Source organism: Macrobrachium rosenbergii, chromosome 46, assembly GCF_040412425.1.
Source record: "Macrobrachium rosenbergii isolate ZJJX-2024 chromosome 46, ASM4041242v1, whole genome shotgun sequence".
NCBI classification, from domain to species: Eukaryota; Metazoa; Arthropoda; class Malacostraca; order Decapoda; family Palaemonidae; genus Macrobrachium; species Macrobrachium rosenbergii.
In genome coordinates this window covers 12,067,501-12,075,000 of record NC_089786.1, presented here as the reverse complement: position 1 = coordinate 12,075,000, position 7,500 = coordinate 12,067,501, and the positions used below count along the sequence as shown (strand labels likewise).

Sequence of the window (7,500 nt, the reverse complement as noted above, 5' to 3'; positions counted from 1 at the left end):
AGGAGGAGGAGGAGGAGGAGGAGGAGGAAGAGGAGGAGGAGGAGGAAGATTTAAAGACAGAAGAAGAAGAAGACGGCACGATATTAGCGTCATGAAATGCTAACTAGGCCATGAAGGCTCGTGTATGTTATGGTCATAAAACGAAGATGTCAGTACCCTCTCTTGGACGCCAGTTATCATCTGCGAATGTCTCCCGTATGACATCTCTAAAATAGAGAGAAAAAAAAAAGAGGGAGTGAGACAAGGGGGGAGGGGGAGGAAGAAATGGTTTTTCAGCTGTTGCTTCCACAGCAAAGGCAACGAGACATTATGATTTTTCGAAAGGTTACATTACACTGTTGCCAACGCTACTTTCTTCCTCATATTTTCTTCTTAATCTCTCTCTCTCTCTCTCTCTCTCTCTCTCTTCCTCCTCCAGTTCATCCACACGATGGCTTTATTTGCCTCTAGTTTCTTTCCCGTCCTTTATCAAGTTCCCCTCTTCTCAGCCTCTACTCTTTCTCCTTCGCGTTGCTTCTTCATGCGTCCACACAGCATCAAAGACAATTGGTGTTTCGATGCCAGTTACTCGTAAAAATACATCAATCATATTCCGTAACGCGCGGGGATGAAAGAACAAAGCTCCGGTTAATCATTTCAAAAGAGTTTGTTCTTGTCACCACCGTACGCAAACTATTCAGAGAATCTACATTAGCTTGGTATATTCAGACTTCACAAAAGTACCGACCAGGCACTGCTTCGCCTAAGAATGTTATTCGGCCACTAGAGTTGACTAGAATGCAGAGAAAGTGCTCATCGTCGTGGTATGGCGTGAGAAATGTGAGTTTAAAAACGACTCACTGGCAAATTCGAGTGAAATGAATTCGGCTGGTCCTAATGGAACTTCCAGCCATTAACCGAATAGAATAGAATATAGAATTTAGGCTTAAGGCCAAGCGCTGGGACCTATGAGGTCATTCAGCGCTGCAACGGACACTGACGGTAAAAAGTTTGCAAGGTGTAACAGGAGGAAAACCTTGCAGTTGCACTATGAATCAACTGTTAGGATAAGGCAGAAAGTAAGATGAAAGATAGAGAATATGAACGGTGGTACAATAAAAGGAATGAAAGGGGTTGCAGCTGCAAGGAACCTTAAGTCGCAGTCAGATAAATAAATCACACGTTTATTAAAATGGGATAGCAGAAGTCGCAAGTCACCACAGTACACAGTGCAGTCAGGTTATGAAGCAAAAATTCTAAATTTACAGAGCAGAGACCAACATTAACGTATAATTACTATTTTTTTTATTTGCAAAGAAAACATTATTGATTATTTTCAGGTACTGAAAGCATTTTTCACTTAGAACAGTTAAATTTTCTGCATCACAAGAATATGAGAGGTTAATATGATAATAGGCTCTGCAACAAAACTGGGACCGCTTAGACCCACGCAGAAAGTTTAGACCAACGTTAACCAAGTTTCTGGGTCATTGTTTATTTATTTATTTATCTATTTACTTAATTTGCCTATTCACATATTCATTCGTTTCGGAATGGAGATGAAATAGAGAATTTAGGCCAAAGGCCAAGCGCTGGGACCTATAAGGTCAATCAGCGGTGAGAGGAAAATTGAGAGTAAAAGGTTACAAAGGTGTAACGGGAGAAAACCTCGTAGTTGCACTATGAAATAATTGTTAGGAGAGGATGGTTAGCAAGATGGAAGAAAGATAATATGAACTGAGGTTCAGTAAAAGGAAAGGGGTTGCAGCTAGGGCCTGAAGGGACGCCCCAAAGAACCTTTAGTAATACCCAGTGAGGTGCACTGACGGCGCTACCCCCCTACAGGGTATGCAATCATTTCAGCTTATAGTCTAATTGCGTACGGGGTGAAGGAAGGATTTGCGTCTCCTCTAGTGGTCCGACCAAACAGGCAAGTTTCAAACTTCTGAACTCAAGGTTCGGGAACTCTGACATTTGCTGACCTGTGTTGCCCTGATGGACAGTTGAATTTCGTTTCAAGAGTGCAGCGAAGGTTTGGTTAGAACTTGAGCTGATTGAAATATGTTTCAAGATTATGAACTTAAAATCTAGAGATCGACTTCCATTAAAAGTCAGTTTCAAATCGTTATTTCACCCAAATTCAGCGTCAGGACGTAATTCATAATTACACACCATAAACCAGAGACGTTTAGAATACTTGTCGTCACAGATACTGTCAGAACACACACACACACACACACACACACACATATATATGTATATATATATATATATATATATATATATATATATATATATATATATATATATATATATGGTGCATCACTATATTGTGACAGGAAATAAAGAGTAAAAGAAGTATTTTTATTCAGTTGGCTGAAGAGGGTTGTTGTGCAAACGGTCGAAAGCTCCTTATTTAACTTTTTTATTTTGGAAAATACAGTCTCTCATTTACGTTGTTGTGGTTTTTTACTCATTATATATATATATATATATATATATATATATATATATATATATATATATATATATATATATATATATATATATATATATATATATATATATATATATATATATATATATATATATATATATATATATATATATATATAGCCATTAAATAAAAAAAGTTTCTTTTAATATAATATAAACGACGAAAACTAAATCCTGAGCATGAGAGAGGATACGGGATGTCGAAAATAATGTTTAAATGAAATTCCATGAAAACACTACAAGGGAACTGTCTAAAGGAAACATTTGAAACACAAAGAATCTTAAAACAAACAGCTCAATTATGCATATACAATACTAAACTGAAAAGGCCAATGGGGACGAACGACCCTTGTCCGCGAGTAGCCCAGGCCCGAAGAAATAGATGAATGAATGAAAGGGATGACGGGTGGGGCTTAAAGGAGGAAAGGTTATACGAATCAGGAAAAATAAAAAGAAGCAAGTAAAAAATGTTCCGAAGTCTCTTCGGCGCAATCGAGTTTTCGGTACAGCGTATAATCAAGGCCACCGAAAACAGATCTATCTTTCGGTGGTCTCGGTATAATGCTGTATCAGCCGCGGTCCATGAAACTTTAACCAAGACCTGGTGGTGGCCTGGCCTATATCGTTGCCAGACTCACGATTATGGGTAACTTTAACCTTAAATAAAATCAAAACTACTGAGGCTAGAGGGCTGCAATTTGGTATGTTTGATGATTGGAGGGTGAATGATCAACATACCAATTTGCAGCCCTCTAGCCTCAGTAGTTTTGAGATCTGAGGGCGGACACAAAAGTGCGGACAGAAAAAAAGTGCGTACAGAATAAAGTGCGGACGGAGGGACAAAGCCGGCACAGTAGTTTCTTTTCAGAAAACCAAAAGCGAATTCCAAAGACTGCAAGAGAACAGAAGAAACAGCCACCGAGCTTTGCAATCCTACGAGGATTATCAATTTCCACGGAGTAAACGCAAGAAGAGGTGACCTTTCGGTGTTACAAGGTAGCTTGATATATGCAGAGTTAACAAGTAACTCACTGAGTCTTCAAACGATTCTTTGGGAGACTAGAACCGAATTGGCAGTTACGAAGACTACGATGCCAGCCACTGCAACACCGCGAATCTGTGTGTGTGTGTGAAGAAAATGGATCTTTGGTCTTCATTCCGCATAAAACAAATCATAAAACAGTGTTCCATATTTCGGAACACTAACTTATAATTTGTTTATTTGTCTATTACTATTATTATTATTATTATTATTATTATTATTATTATTATTATTATTATTATTATTATTATTATTACTGGTGAATTTATGATTTTACGACAAACAGGCTGTCAAGCTTAGCACTGGGGGCACTTTCGGCCACTCAGCTCTTGACACACTGAAAAGAGGGAGTTGGAGTGGTTGGACAGCAAGAAATGAGATCTAGAAAATAATGGGGACAAAGTACAGGCATCTAAAGTTGGAACTGGTAGAAAACCCCACAGCTGCACTAAGATGTGATAATTTAAAGGGTTGCAAAAAGATCACTAGTAATGCAGTCTTCCAAAGAATTTCAAGAATACAGGATTTAAAGAGCTGCAATTAAGAATATTTAAAAGTCCGGGAAAAACAATTAACAATTTTTATAGGTCAGAGAACAATTAACATTATTTATAAGTCAGGGAAAAACAATTAACAACATTGATAAGTCAAGGAAAAACAATTAACAACATTTGTAAGTCCGGGAAAAACCATTAACAATATTTATAAGTCAGGGAAAAACAATTAACAATATTTATAAGTCAAGGAACAACAATTAAACAATATTTGTAAGTCCGGGAAAAACCATTAACAATATTTATAAGTCAGGGAAAAACAATTAACAATATTTTTACGCCAGGGCAAAACAATTAACAATATTCATAAGTCAGGGAAAACAATTAACAATATTTACAAGTCAGGGAAAATTACCAGATTCAATCCAATGTGAATTTCACACAAAGTATAAATGTCCTTTATGGAGTTCTGCTCATTGTGTATCCATATATTTTTTCCAGCGCAACGATAATCTATACAAGATAAATTCCATGTTTAGATTTGCCGTCTTCTAACCGAGGGCCAGCTTCTCTTGTAACTGGTCCCTATATAAGCACACGTATATATATGTGTATATATATATATATATATATATATATATATATATATATATATATATATATATATATATATATATATATATATACACGTATATATATATATGTATATATACAGTATGTATATATATACATATATCTATATATATATATATATATATATATATATATATATATATATATATATATATATATATATATATATATATATATATATATATATATATATATATATATATATATATATATATATATATATATATATATATATATATATATATATATATATATATACAGAAAAATTTCCTTACAAGATTTCCAAAATTCAGGCAAGCAACCATTTTAAATTTATATTCATTTGAATTTTATAACATGCATACTCTAACATTCTACTCCTCGTGATGTGAAAAAATAAAATTCGTATCAGGAAGATGCGCAGGCGAATGAACCAGCGTCTAGACTTGTATACAAGAAGAAGAAGAAGAAGAAGAAGAAGAAGAAGAAGAAGAAGAAGAAGAAGAAGAAGAAGAAGAAAGATAAAAGCAAGCACAGCTATCCCGGGAGCACTGACTACGAAGACTAGAGAGAAAGAGAAAAAAATGCTCCAAGCACCTATGTACATTATGCACGCTGTTCTTTAGTCCCAAATGACCCAACCCACCCCTCCCCGTTACGAAGCTCGAGGTGCCGATAGCAACAAGCTGCTGTGTCTGCCGCTTGTGTTTCCCCTTAAGAAAGGTCAGAATCCCGTGCGAGCTGGTGGATTAGCGGAGTGCATTTAGCACAAGCACAGAAAACTCTCTCAGACATTTCAGACACTCTGTGTACGTGTGCCTGAACAGGCAGTGTGTTTGTATCTATTCTAGGAAGTTTTTATAGGGAGTTTTCCGAGGATTTTGTTTCTAGGTAACTTTGACATTTCACGATCATTTGCAGTTTATAAGTCATGATTATTATGATTACCGTCGTTTTATTTTGAAAAAAAAAAAAGCCTTATTTATATGAAAAACTCTCACTCGAAAGAGTCAAATGTAAAGCTACTTTTACCAGCATTCGGGTCGTTTCGGCCGTAAGCACGTTTACGTGCAAAATGGTCGCCGTGTTTAGTACCAGCCCCTTGGGGATGTACGTAAAACATGAAATAATAATGGTAAATACCATAAACAAAACGGTAAATACCATAAACATAACGTCTTACATTGTTTTGGATGTTACGGCCTAAGTGACTTACGGCCGAAACGACCAGGACCACTTTTACCATACAGCCTCTTTGTGGGGGAAAAAAAAAAAAATAAAAAATAAAAATAAAGCCTGCAAGCATTGCTATTCTTGAAAAAAAAACTCCAAATCCTTGAACAGAGATTAAGGAAGATAACTTGGTCTTGAGCCTAGATTCTTAGACAGGGACAAGGATTTAATGCTTGCAGAGAACCAAAATAAACACCCAGAGCAAGGTCTTCTCGACTTGGTATTACTAAAAGCCTTGAAGATTGAAATCAATCTTGATGAAGGTGGCATCTGGGGTTGTTTGATATGTTTAATTTGGTTCACTGGTTAAACATCTTTATTGAATTGAATTTAACATACAATTTAGGGCAAAGGCCGAGCACTGGGACCTATGAGGTCATTCAGCGCTGAAACGGAAATGGACAGTAAAGGGTTTGAAAGGTGTAACAGGAAAACCTCACAGTTGCGCTATGAACCAACTGTTAGGAGAGGGTGGAAAGTAAGATGGAAGAAAGAGAATATGAAAGGGGTTACAGTAAAAGGAACGAAAAGGGTTGCAGCTAGGGGCCGAAGGCACGCTGCAAAGAACCTTAAGTAATGCCTACCGTGCACCGCATGAGATGCACTGACGGCACTACACCCCTACGGGATGGTTACCGATTTGAACCTAATCTTAAAGTTTTTTTCTGAAAAAGTTTTCCACAACCCGTCTTTCTTTCGGAAGCATTTTCAATTATGTTTTGAGAACAGTTTCCATCTAATGCGCTACATTAGCACATTCTTTTCGACCAAGTCTTCAGTCTATTTTGCTTCTCTGCAATGTTATTGAGCTTAAAAAACTTCCATTGTTTTTGTTTTCGTAAATTTTCCCCATAAAACCTGGCCTTGGTAGATACACTTTAAGTATATATATATATATATATATATATATATATATATATATATATATATATATATATATATATATATATGTGTGTGTATGCATTAAGCTACCAGCGTCCTTTAATATCCAATTCCTCTACCTCGGAAATAATATATTTTCATACATGTTACCGAAGGGGAATTTTTAGTTGATAATAAGTTCGTCGTCCCGTGGGCTCGAACCAACGAAAGACAAGAACTCAGGACTACAGTGACGCCTTTACCCACACGACCAACAAGTGAGGTACAAGTTGATACCGACCGTCACCTACAAATCACCGTCGAACTCAGGTATTTGTATTTAGAATCGATATCAACCCACCTCTGCCATACTGACCATGTAGTACGTTTGTCGTCATTATAGCCATATTATAAATGAATTATTATATATATATATATATATATATATATATATATATATATATATATATATATATATATATATATAACTGATATTATAAATGAATTATATCTATATATATATATAAATATATATATATATATATATATATATATATATATATATATATATAAATGAATCACGAAAATATGGAACGTGATGAATATATAACTAAAGATAAAATCCACGAAGGAAACGGAAACACTGGAGTGCTGCGAGTCCTGCTAAGTAAAGGACCTAGCATCGAAAGGCCTCGCAGCACTGCAGTGTTCCCGTTTCCTTCATGGATTTTATTTTTATATATATATATATATATATATATATATATATATATATATATATAT

General features: G+C 35.6%; 1 protein-coding gene across 1 annotated transcript in view; it reads right to left on the bottom strand.

Moving 5' to 3' along the window:
• LOC136830214 (SET domain-containing protein SmydA-8-like) overlaps positions 1-7,500 on the bottom strand; it is a 98,994-nt gene that overhangs the window by 38,033 nt on the left and 53,461 nt on the right. The window lies entirely within an intron of this gene.